The 12792-nt window shown below is 41.4% G+C and overlaps 1 protein-coding gene and 1 long non-coding RNA gene across 4 annotated transcripts in view; both read left to right on the forward strand.

The window, feature by feature from the left end:
* Positions 1-12792, forward strand: part of LOC138959624 (uncharacterized) — a 345659-nt gene that overhangs the window by 236127 nt on the left and 96740 nt on the right. The gene's annotated exons all lie outside the window — the stretch shown is intronic.
* The window catches only part of LOC138959623 (neuronal acetylcholine receptor subunit alpha-10-like), a 123054-nt gene that overhangs the window by 13522 nt on the left and 96740 nt on the right, over positions 1-12792 (forward strand). The window contains exon 1 of one of the 3 annotated variants that reach the window (XM_070331184.1): positions 4949-5079. The exons of 1 other annotated variant lie outside the window; for it this stretch is intronic. The gene's annotated coding sequence lies outside the window, so the exon portion shown is untranslated. Of the gene's footprint in view, positions 1-4948; positions 5080-12442; positions 12608-12792 lie in introns of those variants that run through there. One more of the 3 variants, XM_070331185.1, reaches the window with a different exon arrangement.

The following is a 12792-nucleotide window of genomic DNA, read 5'->3' on the forward strand; positions in this document are numbered from 1 at the left end:
TCCTTCCTGTCTCACCCCCACAATCTTACCACATGTGTTCACCACCCGCCCAAGCACATTCTTACTCTTCACACACAGACCTCCATACCAGCAGATGAAAGAGAAAGTGAGAATGGATTCAATGAATGAAGTATAGAATGTTTGGAGGATGCGGCTGTTGATGTTCAGACTTCTGAGCTTTTGTAAGCAGTAGATTCTTGACTGACACTTCTTGTGGATAGCTTTAGTGTTTGAAGAGAAATTTAGTTTGTTGTCAATGACTGTACCGAGATATTTGTATTCAGTCACTCGCTCAACTTTCACACCATCTATGTACAAATCTGAAACTGTAGCTGGGTTTTTGCGAAAGTCAATAACTAGCTCTTTTGTTTTTGTCACATTTAGGGCTAAATAGTTATCTTTACACCAGGAGCTGAAATTTTGAACTTCAGAAAAATAAACAGAATCAGAGTCAGACAGGTCTTCAAGGGCAGAATCGTCAGAATATTTCACAAGAGGGGTCGTAACAGTGCCTTGACAATCGTTAGTGTATAATGTGAACAGAACTGGAGACAATACTGTGCCCTGAGGGGCTCCAGTAGAAGTACTAACTATGGATGAAAGTGCGCTATGGAAACGGACGGACTGGGTTCTGTTCACTAGAAACTGTGTGATCCAAAGGACGAGTCTGGGAGTGACGTTGTAAGAAAGCAGTTTTTGAACAAGCAGGTGAGGTTGTATTGTGTTGAAAGCAGATGAAAAGTCTATAAATAGAATACGGACGAAGGAACCAGGTTTTTCTAAGTGACTATATGCTTGTTGCAGAAGTGTGAGTGTGGCGTCATCTGTGCCTCTGTTTTTCTTGTAGGCAAACTGAGAAGGGTCCATGAAAGGTTGTGTGCAGTTGAGAAGACGAGGCAGAAGGATGCGTTCAAAACATTTCATTACTACCGAAGTGAGGGCAACTGGACGATAGTCATTGAGCTGTTTGGGTAGAGAGGGTAGAATTGAGTTCGCCGCGAACAGTTCGCCGCGAACATAGCGTTTCCTACAACATGAAAACTTCGCGAACACATCGAAACGCTCTATGCAACGCACCTCAGGACGAATTGACGTTGTCTTTTAAATACTGTAGGAGCAGCAGGCTAACATTCTTTGTGGTGTGAGACCGTGCTGTGTGTTGGGCCCGGAGGACAGACAGGTGCATGAATGATTAATGATGTTGCACCCTGTTTGATGCCCTCTGTTTAATTGTCTCCCGATCAGGCGCCATGCTGTAGGGGAGATGGGAATATACTCAGAGGGCGCAACACACTGACGAATTGCATTGGCATGTAAACACTAGCTGCTGTTCTTTTTTATTTAAGTTTGTGTGTGTGTGTGTTTTGTTTTTGTTTACAGAGAAATTGCATGGCCATATATATATAAACTAGAGCTCTGTTCTTCTTTTTCACACACAAAACACAACACACCTCGACGACTTGTTTTTATTGGTGATGTTTCGCCTGTATTGTTGTACTTTTGTGAATTCAGCAGGCGATCTCACAGTGAGTGTGCATAGAAATGGGTGTGTTTTAGCAGGTGAAGGGTACGCGTACCATGCGTGTGCATTTTTGTTTTGTGTGAGGACATATATATAGGCATGCCTGTATTGAATCCGTGTGGTAGAGACGATGCATTTAAGTTTGTCTTTTTATATCAAACTGTGTTGGTAGCACCTGCGTGGACATATATGTGGGTGACAAACACACAGAAACGCATATATGCTCATATGACACCTGATTTTGCGTGCTATGTTTGTGACGTACATGTATTCACAAACAAGTCAAGATAGTCCCATGTTCTTTCTTTGCGGGGTCGAACTCTTTCGCTGAATCGATTTCCCGATTGACACCGATGACAGTTATAACTTACTTGAGCGGAAAAGTCCAACTCTATACAAGAAGCAGCCAGGCTGTAGAGTTGTGCATCCAAGTGCGGGATCTTCTTTTTTTCTATATGTATTAATATATTTCAGGACTGAATTGGGTGAAGTATATTAGCTGTAGTAACGTGTGAGGATGTCGATCCGGATCCAAAATGTACGAGGAGAATACATGTACCTCCGGGTCGACCAACTAAATGTCACATCAAAGCTTGTCACCACAAACAACATTAAACATACGGGTGAATTAAGATCGCAACTGGCTTAATATCTTCAAGAGATGTGTCCTTTGCTGCCCGTTTTCAGCATTGTGTACGAAGCGACCATATCAGTATGTGTGTGTGTCACAGTGTGTGTGTGTGTTTGTGTGTGTGTGTGTGTGTGTGTGTGTGTGTATGTGTGTGTGTGTGTGTGTGTGTGTGTGTGTGTGTGTGTGTGTGTGTGTGTGTGTGTGTGTGTGTAAATGCGTTGTGTGTATGTCATTTTTATACAAGTGTGCGTCTGAGCGTGCGTGCAAGTATCCGTGCGTATGTTGTCTTTCTATCTTTCTTCCGGGGCAACAGCACAGGTTCTCAGCTGGCGTTTTGGCCTTTTCCTTTAAACGTTAGAATGGCAGACATAGTCCCAAGAGCTGTAGGCTACCACTGATCAATTACCCAAATTGCATTTTCTTTGATTAGGTAGGGGACTGGAAAGAGCCCTCGGAGTCTAAATAAGCTTTCAGTGGAGCACGAGAAAAGCCTGAGTTTTTTTGTTTCTCAGAATGTGCTAGAACTGTTATCATACGGCACTGTCTCCTTGCCACAGTCTACACACATTTCCATCCCAAACGTAATATCGGGAATGTTGCACTGTGACAGAAGCGAAACGAGGCCAACGTTTAAAACATCCGGGATGTTGAAAGAATTATAACAGTACACGTGTTCTTGTCTTGTTTTGGTGACCTTGTTAGCCGAACGTGCTCGATTTTAGTTCCACCAAAAGCTGGTTGACATTGTTGCAAGTTAAACCTTGAAATTTCACTCTACCAGGTTAAACCTTCTTTGTGTCTAATACAGATTGATTGAAGTAAGAGCCGAGGCTTAGTGATTAAGTCCATTGAATGTCCAGATGTCTTCGAGCTCTGCGTAAATAACTAAAACTGAAATAACTACGTCCATCCGTCTTTTGTGTCAGGTAATGTAAGGTAAGGTGAGACAAGGTAAGGTAAGAAAAGATAAGGTAAGGTAAGGCATGGTAGAACAAGGTAAGGTAAAGTAAGAATATACAAAGTAAGGTAAGACATTTAAATACAAAGAAAACACACCAGTAACCAGGTTAGGTACGTTTATATCTATAATCAATATTTTGGCACGTTACTGCCTTCTTCGGGATGGCAAGCTTATGGAAACAATGGAAGGACGACACGTGACATACAGTGTAATGAATGTGTATGATGATTAAAAATAAGTAATACAATTATTATTAAAAATAATAAAATTAAAAGGTAAGGTAAGGTAAGGTAAGGTAAGGTCAAATCATATAGCCCTGAAAATAGAAAGCAAGCCTAAATACCATATTATGGCGCTACCCATTTGTGTAGAGACTGATACTTTAGCTGTCATATTTGAGTCTTTCTGGTGCACATTGTCTTAACATTAGGGCATATTTCCTTAACTAAAACAACTGTGTCCAATCAGTCAATGCACCTGTAAAAGCAATGTCCAGCAGGACAGACCCTCGCCATAGACCATGCTAAAAACCAAAGCTTTTTTTCAAAGTAATCTGTTCATTTTTGTTTTACAACTTAAGAGTCCTTGAAGCCTTAAAAGCAAAAGTTTTTTGTTTTTTTTATAATGTCAATAATTGTGGAATTCTTTCTTCAACACAAGACACGATGGTCGTGTTCGCCTCGTCAGTGACCTCGTACGTGTGTGTCTAGACTAAGACCAAAAATGGCCGACAAAACTAACTCTCCTCGGCCGAACGGATGCAAATTGCTATTTCCGGATTTATCCATCGGTCCTAAACAGATTTACTGTGAATGTTGATCGAATAAGGTCATGAAGAGCGTGAAAACGGTATGAATTTTCACTCCTTGGAGTACCGGCTGCAGACCTTACTCCATACTCCTTCCAAAAGCAGACGCCCTGCTATGGGAGCGTAAAAGGCAGGACAAAGCCTAATTCTGTAACGAGAATCCGTCTTGGATTCTACGGCAGGCCAATTTCATCAGTTGGGTGGAGAATCTGCGAAATGTCTCCCTGCGTTTTGGTTTTGCCAAGGAGGGTGGTGGCGGGCAAAAGTGTTTTATCGATTGCTGACTTTCTCTTTCTGACTATATCCAGTCTCTGCTATACCCCTAACGTGCCAGTCTGCTTCTTCATGCCAAAACACTGATTAAACACCCACTTTCCTTTATGACCTCCCTTACTTGGGGGGGGGGGGGGTTGGAGGGGGGGGGGGGGGGGGGGGGCGCGACTTTTCTATTCCGTGCACGTTGCGTTGCGTCAGTAGTTGACAGACCGTTTTCATAAACGCCTTAGACTTTATTATATAGGTCTTTGTTGGCTGTGTTTGACATAAAGTCCTGACGAATGCGCCCTATAGATCCATATTTGAGCTCAAAGTCGTACACTTTCTTACATCAAGTAACCGCGAACACGGTTGCTTTTGTGGATGTGTTAAATTGTTTGTAAGACTGAATCAATAGCTCAACCGGATTTGTTGCGTAGACAGACGAGTGAAAAGCATTACAATATCTTTAAAAACATACTTTTATTGCACAAAGACATTTTCTGATACGTTGGGTAAAGTGGTGGAGGGAAAGCGAGCCTATCATAAAAAAAATACTTTCTTTTGACTGGTTGAATATTACTGCCGAATGAGATGAATGGAGCTGAGATCGTTCCCATAAGTGCTTGTTGATAAAGGTCAAACGGGCCAAGTCTCTATTTGAAGATCAACTGCTTCGCTCTCTGCGCCGCCCCTTTTCTGACTTGAACGAGATTTTTGTCAACTCCTACTCCCTTTTGTTGTGTACGCTTTCGAACTCTCGGAGGTGGTCTCTTGTCATATTTATTGGTGACAACGTGCACGAATTTTGTGTCGAAGCAGTTTGTAACAAAGATTAGTCTTGTACGAGAGTAAAGTGAGCGAGAAGATATCATAGTGCGGAATTCACTGTCACAGACTTCGTAAGTTGTGTTATTTTTCTCGCTGTTGCTGGTGCTGTTGTTTGTTTTTAATTTTGATTTTGTTTGTGTGTTGCTTTTTGTTGTTGTTGTTGTTGTCGAGACACATAATTGCGCCAGTGAGATTGCTGGTATTCATGATCATATTTACATAAACAATAAAAATATCGCTTCAGCAATACAAATCACAGTACCATTAAAACATGTGCGCAAAAAGGGGTATGTGGGGTGCTAACAACTCTAAACGGGATAAACATGTTATGAACTAAGTTTTGAATACATGAAAGAAAATATCAAACATTATTATTTAAACGATTCTCATGTAAGTTTGAGAATGTGTAAACAATGGAACAGAATAATGAAATTATAATAGCTTGAAGTGGAAGAAAATGCTGTAAATAAACATTTACCACTTATGGTCTGGATATATGGTAACACTGGCACAACTGCAATGGTCTTGATTTTAAGGCAAGATAAAATGACACAAGTATCCGTAGTGAAGGCAAACACACACAGACGGATTGATTTGTGCAGCCTTTGGATGTCATTAAACGGTATTCGTGCCGTCCGCTCCAGATTATTTAACAGCTATAGCGTCTGTTTGCGAAGCCAAATACGGAAGGTTTGTTAACCGGCGATTACTACACTCAACCCTTGACCTTGATTTAGTCGAAATCTCTGCGGAAAAGACAATTTGCCGCCGAAGCAAATGAATGGCAAGGGATGAGTCTCAGACAAAGCTGGATCGTTCACGTCTCTCGTGTATGTATGTTCTAAGGGCACGACTATCTGTATCGCCTAGTGGATTAGTTTCCCTAGACGTACGGGCAACTTTGCCCCCAGAACGCTCACCCGTGGCGATATCGATATCCGTGCAACAGGGGGAAAGGTAGCCGCCTCAGTTTCATCCTCTGCTACAGCTAATCAGTCAGTGCCAGACAGCAAACTCCTGTTTTCCTTTACCGAGTGAAAAGTGCGTTTCTTAACACTGCTCAACGTAAATTCTAGTAGTTCATAGAAGATTATCAGCTGTTTTTTCAAGTTGTGATACGTACACAAGGATAAAGGAATTTTGAAATACCCAAACCAAAAACACGTAGTGGGATAATGGGTGCCTGTCTCTTTTTTGTAACGTGATATTTATTCGCACTCGAGCTTGTAGCACTCAAAGTAGGTTTATGTTGTGTATCCCGGGTGCAGTAAGAAATCATAGCTTCAGGGAGGATTTGAGAGTTTTTAGTAACGTAGGCCTACACAGAAGCCGCGGGACCAGACTGAGGTTGTGTCTCATCTATCTTGAAGTTGCACTGTTTGCCAACAGATGTTTCCATTCGTCAAAGCTCTAGTACTGTCTACCTTGGAATGTATAGTAATTATTGTGTCGTGATGCGGAACTCACGATTTTGTTGTTCTTTTGAACATCACGCCTTTCTTTGTGTAGTGCTACAATGCCACAAGGAACGCACTCCATAATAAGAGATGCGATTTTGAACTGTCATTTCTTCCAGTGTGAAAATCCGTTTGAAACAATCCTTCACTTTATCAGTTTTATCGCAAACTATCGCAGCAAAGCAAAACAGTCGTTTCAGAACGATTAGGTCATGTGTTGCCAATTTCCCTGTCCATGCCTGTCTTTCTTTTGTTCTACAAAGAAGGACATTCAGAGTTAGAAAGTACTGTCTCGGAGCCGCATCGACGTTGAACTGTCTTTTCTTCCGCTTTCAAAACATGTCTGAAGATTGTATGGTACGTGTGTCGTATCAGTGTAAATCCAAATCCTTTGAACAAAATGTATCACTGGTAAAATGAACGAAATCGTATTAGAACAAATACAATCGTGTGTGGACAATTAGACTTCGTTGAATAGAGCGCTCCTCTGCCCCAACCCAGGCTCGCAACTGACGATAATGATGTCAGTGCAACAAAGGGGAAGGTCGCCTTCTCTGTTTCATCCTCAGATACAGCCAATCAGTCAGAGCTAGACAACAAACCCTTGCATTTCTCTACCCAGAAAGATCTCAACAATATCATTTAGAGCATTACCCACATGTCCATATTAGCCATTTCACCATACATTTTTAGCAAAGAATAACAGTGGGGTTATTCGTTCTGGTCACGAGATTAGACATCGTTGTATATGTACGTCTTGAATTTCAATGGGAACTGCGAATAAAAGACATAACCATGATATGGGAACTAACCTGGTTTGTCCATGTTATATGTACTAAATTACAGTTAATCTCGAGCCTTTATCATATGTGACCCTCCACCACGAAATGAGTCGCATGTCACCTCGCGCGGTTCTGCGCTAGGCTTAATATAAGTCCGGGGAGTGTCTGGTAACAGTGTGAGGGTCACCTTAGTCACAGGCTTATAACTCAAACAGTTGTCGCTCTTTTCTAAAACGGTTTTCACCACTGGATAGGGCATAAAAAACTCTTTAGGAAAATGTAAACATATGAAAATCATGCAAAAGTGACATGCGACTCATCCCGTGGTGGAGGGTCACATATATGCATTTCCTTTGTGAATCAAAATTCGTAAAATTAATACGGTATGAAACCATGGTTTCAAGACGAGGTAGAGGGTATTTGGCAATGAACGCATAATATTATTAGCTAACGCGGAAGAAAAAGAAGAACTAGGGTATATGAAAACCACTGGAGAAGACTAAGACTAACCTCTTTTTTTTCTTAAACTTCCAATTTAAGACTTATACCTATTAATAATAATGTACATGTTCAGATATTATGTTCATGGCGTCCTCATTACCTCCATTTAACGATTGCCTCCGTTTTTAAACTCGATTTGTTCTCAAAATTGTTGTTGGTTTATAAAAAAGGGGTTAGCACAGTATGTTACAGGAGCACCACTCTTCCCTTTCGCCGCTCACAACTGGTCATACATCGATAGCCGTGCACCAGAGGAAAGATAGTCTTCTCGCTTTCATCCGCTCTTGCAGCCAATCAGTCAGTGTTAGATAGCAAGCTCACCAGGGTTTTGCACTGCAAGCTCCTGTTTTTTTCTTTACCGAAAAAGATCCGAGCAATATCAGCCAGTCTGTCTTTCTAAATGCCGCTCAACATTGATTCCAGTGCGGTGACGTGTTTGCAGCTTGTGCGGGTTTATCCATCAGGAAATGCATTAGGGCAAAGATTTTTTGACATCCAGTTTCAGCCTGCATGTTGTAATCGTGGACACACATATATTTTAGGCAGGGATTATCTTCGTTCAATCTCAATTCGGAAGGTAGTATATATTCCCAAGTTTCCTCAAAACATAATGTTTTGAAGTATACAGTACGAGTTTTGAAGAAATGGCTCCTGTACACTTTACACACAAAATGTCTAGCTGTATCCTTAAAGCTGTACTTACGAAGGTATTTGTTTTAGGAGAACACACTGGGAATCACCTGAAGCGCAATCATACTGTTGGCGTGGAAAACCCTGAAGATGTGTCAAGTGTAGACACGTTTAAATCGCTTTCGAAACCTCCCCGACAAAGAAGGCAACTCGGGCCTGCCCAACTCAATCAATTCAGGGGTGTCATAAAGTACGTCATGTCTTTAAGCTCAAGGAATGTATTTGTTCTGTTTTTTTGGGTTATCTTGATTGCACATGGTGTTTGTTTGTTTGTTTGTTTGCTTAACGCCCAGCCGACCACGAAGGGCCATATCAGGGCGGTGCTGCTTTGACATATAACGTGCGCCACACACAAGACAGAAGTCGCAGCACAGGCTTCATGTCTCACCCAGTCACATTATGCTGACACCGGACCAACCAGTCCTAGCACTAACCCCATAATGCCAGACGCCAGGCGGAGCAGCCACTAGATTGCCAATTTTAAAGTCTTAGGTATGACCCGGCCGGGGTTCGAACCCACGACCTCCCGATCACGGGGCGGACGCCTTACCACTAGACCAACCGTGCCGGTCGCACATGGTGTGCAGCCTTTACAACGATGTACACAAAGTAAACAATGACATGTTCAGTCCGTCTGTGCAGCTTACAACACATGATCTGATACATTTCGAGTTACCTTGGCAATATGTTATTAACAGAAGCAAATAACGCGTTGGATTGTTTTTTTGTTTTGTTGTAACACCAGCAAAGTCAAGCTGTTGTAATAGTCATGTTAAAGAAATATCAGAAAGTTCAATAAAGCACACCGGTGCATGGTTATAGACACGCCAAAACAATGAATCAACAAACAAACAAATAACCAACCAACAAACAAACACAAAGATACGCAAACAGAAACCACATATAAAACAACAACAACAACAACAAAAACAAGAATTATTAATTTATGGAACGTTTATTCATTCACACAACAACAAAAAAAACTGACCAGCACATGGGCATTATGCCAGTAATGCCAGTCTTCAAATAGGACGGACAGACAAACAATAGCCAGAAATAGAAACAAAACATCTGCTGTCAAGATTAATGCTTACGCTTTCGCATCAAATACCAATGTTTCCAGTCGACCCATAGTTGCTATAATAATAACCTTTAAGCCCAGAAAGCACACAGATCACAATTGTTTTTGTGAGCAACATATAACCCGTGAAGTATCTCAGTGGGTAGTTAATCACTGATGACAGGAACAAGCATTATGTTGGTGCGGGCGAACTACCACAAGCACTTTCACCCGAACATGTTATGTGGCGGGCAGGATCATAGCCCGGGTGTTAAGTGCTAGTCGGCAGAGAGTTAATCAATCGTCCCGAGTTAGCTAAAAAGGGTTAATTGACTGTGTGCTTGGGGCTTTATTTTAAGTTGTGTAACAGTTTACGGTTACTTAAGCTCGAAGCAGAGTGCTATTCCGGTGTGTGTTTGCAGCTGAATGCAGCTGCTGGCCCTAGTGTGTTTTGCTCTAAAAAAAGTGATTGCAATTAAAGACCCCTCACCCACTCCCCACTCCTTCACCGCTCCTTCTCCTACACCGACGAAAGAGGAAAAAAGCCTGCTAACTTTGGTAACAATACTTTTCTTTTGGTAACTGGTTGCACGTTGCTAAACGTGTCACTGACTAATTTAATTTACTCTAACCAAACTTCTTGGCAAAAAGACGAGCTTCATATCAGTAAAAACTATATTTGTTAAAGAACAAATAAAAACTGCCAACCAATGTTGTCGTGTATCTTGCAACAGTTGTGGATGCCTCATTTTTGAACCTAGTACAATACAATAACCTTGCAGATATATAATATGTACACAGGCCAAAAAAAATGCTTAAAGGATGCTTGGACCGGGAAGCCAGTCGTTGCAATCAAGGAACAGTGCATTTTGTCTTCTTGAGTAAGGCACATTGTACTATGCGAATATAATCAGGGAGCTTCAGTCGTTGGTAGAGCACCGGACTTGCGATCCTCTCTACTGTGAATCCAAGCTATGACGGGCACAGTTCAACGTTGGGTGATTATTCAAAGACGGTTTACATGTACCAGCCGATCATGGCACAGCTGCAGCACAGAAAGATCCTCGGTCATTTTGACAGAAGTGCGGGTGGCTGATTATATACCTAAACACCCACACACCTGGGTGGCGCCACTCTTGTTGCTGCTAGCTGTTCAGTGGAAGGAAGCGAGCCGATCTTTCCAGCAATGGGATCATCACATATAAAAAGAAAGAAATTAGACTCACATTGTTTCCAATTCACAAAACGACAGAAAACGATTCATACAGTTGCTCGTAGGCAGATAATCTTCAAGGAATACTTCTCCAAATCCTCTTCGTGCCGTTGTTATGCAGAGTGGCAGCCGAGTTGCCACGTCCCAATCGACTAATTAATTAGATATCGTCTGGCTGTCTTATCCAGCGCTACTGAAAGAGACAGAAAATGGAGGGCAATCGACTGAATGTAATTTGTGCCTAATTCCTTTGCCAACAACAGACAAAGCTGCACTGACAGTGTGTGTGTGTGTGTGTGTGTGTGTGTGTGTGTGTGTGTGTGTGTGTGTGTGTGTGCTATTGTGTGTGTGCGTGTGTCAGTGTGTCTGTGTGTGTGTCTGTGTCTGTGTGTATGTATGTGCGTGTGTTGTGTGTGTGTGTGTGTGTGTGTGTGTGTGTGTGTGTGTGTGTGTGTGTCTGTGTGTGTTAATGAGAGAGAGATTAATAAAGAGAAAGAAAGAGAGAGAGAGAGAGAGAGAGAGAGAAAGAGAGAGAGAGAGAGAGAGACTCTGAGAAAGAGAACTCAGAACCTTATTTTGAAAAGATAAATGTTTTAGGCTTAGCTCTTTCAACCTGTCATTTTAACATGTGCATAGTTAATTTGAACACGTAAGCAAAAGACTGAGAGAGAAAAACAAACATGGGCTGAGGAAATTCTAAAACAAATCAGAAGCACTTAAAGAAAAAACAAGATGCGCAAATATCCTACTTTTGTAGTGAAAGAGCTACCTCCTCTCCGACACTCATTTTCTCTCTGTCTGTCTTTTTTTTTTTAAACACTTGAAGACAGTTAAACATCAACGAATTAATAATTATGCTCCTTCACATGCGTGCATTGCAAGAACTATTTCCCCTGAAGACTGTTCTACAAGTTAGTGGTTCTAAATATGTGTATATGTTACAGTTAACCGGCACGGTTGGCCTAGTGGTAAGGCGTCCGCCCCGTGATCGGGAGGTCGTTGGTTCGAACCGAAAGCTTTACATAAGACTTTAACATTGGCAATCTAGTGGCTGCTCCGCCTGGCGTCTGGCATTATGGGGTTAGTGCTAGGACTGGTTGGTCCGGTGTCAGAATAATGTGACTGGGTGAGACATGAAGCCTGTGCTGCGACTTCTGTCTTGTGTGTGGCGCACGTTATATGTCAAAGTAGCACCGCCCTTCGTGGTCGGCTGGGCGTTAAGCAAAAAAAACCAAAAAACAAAAAAAATGTTGCAGTTTATCTGTGAAACCAGGGAATACGTGTATTAACTAAACTACTTTAGGTAATACATGAATTAACTGTTTTTTCCGTCAGTTAATTCATGTATTACCTAAATACACGTATTCCCTGGTTTCACAGATTAACTGTAACATATACACTTATTCTGTTCATGCAAATATTTGACAAGATATCTAGGCTCACTATTTGTTTTAATCTTTTTGTCTTTTCAAACTTGTTTTGCCTCTTTTCAAACTCGTTCTGCCTCTGTTCAAACTTGTTTTGCCTCTTTTCAAACTCGTTCTGCCTCTGTTCAAACTTGTTTTGCCTCTTTTCAAACTTGTTCTGCCTCTGTTCAAACTTCTTTTGCCTCTTTTCAAACTTGTTCTGCCTCTTTTCAAACTTCTTTTGCCTCTTTTCAAACTTGTTTTGCCTCTTTTCAAACTTGTTCTGCCTCTGTTCAAACTTGTTTTGCCTCTTTTCAAACTTGTTCTGCCTCTGTTCAAACTTGTTTTGCCTCTTTTCAAACTTGTTTTGATTGCTGTTTTTTGCATATAGCCTCAAATTGCCTTTTTCTCAACAGTGCAGATGCAAACAAAGTGTAATGAAGTAAATACAAGAAAAGCAACAACATAAAATCTGCTACCTACGTCAAAGGTAATTGAATAAAGCATGTTTTCATATTATATGTAAGCGAAGGTGCGGAGATCCCTCAAAAAAGCTAAGAATGAATCATAAGCTGTTGCGCTTTAAGCTTTAAGTATATGGGTCTGTTGAAAGCTTTACCGCCTGGCATTAGTTTAGAATATTGCTGAAATGCACACACGCAAACAAGAATGCAC

The sequence above is a fragment of the Littorina saxatilis genome, linkage group LG2 (genome assembly GCF_037325665.1).
Source record: "Littorina saxatilis isolate snail1 linkage group LG2, US_GU_Lsax_2.0, whole genome shotgun sequence".
Classification (NCBI taxonomy): Eukaryota; Metazoa; Mollusca; class Gastropoda; order Littorinimorpha; family Littorinidae; genus Littorina; species Littorina saxatilis.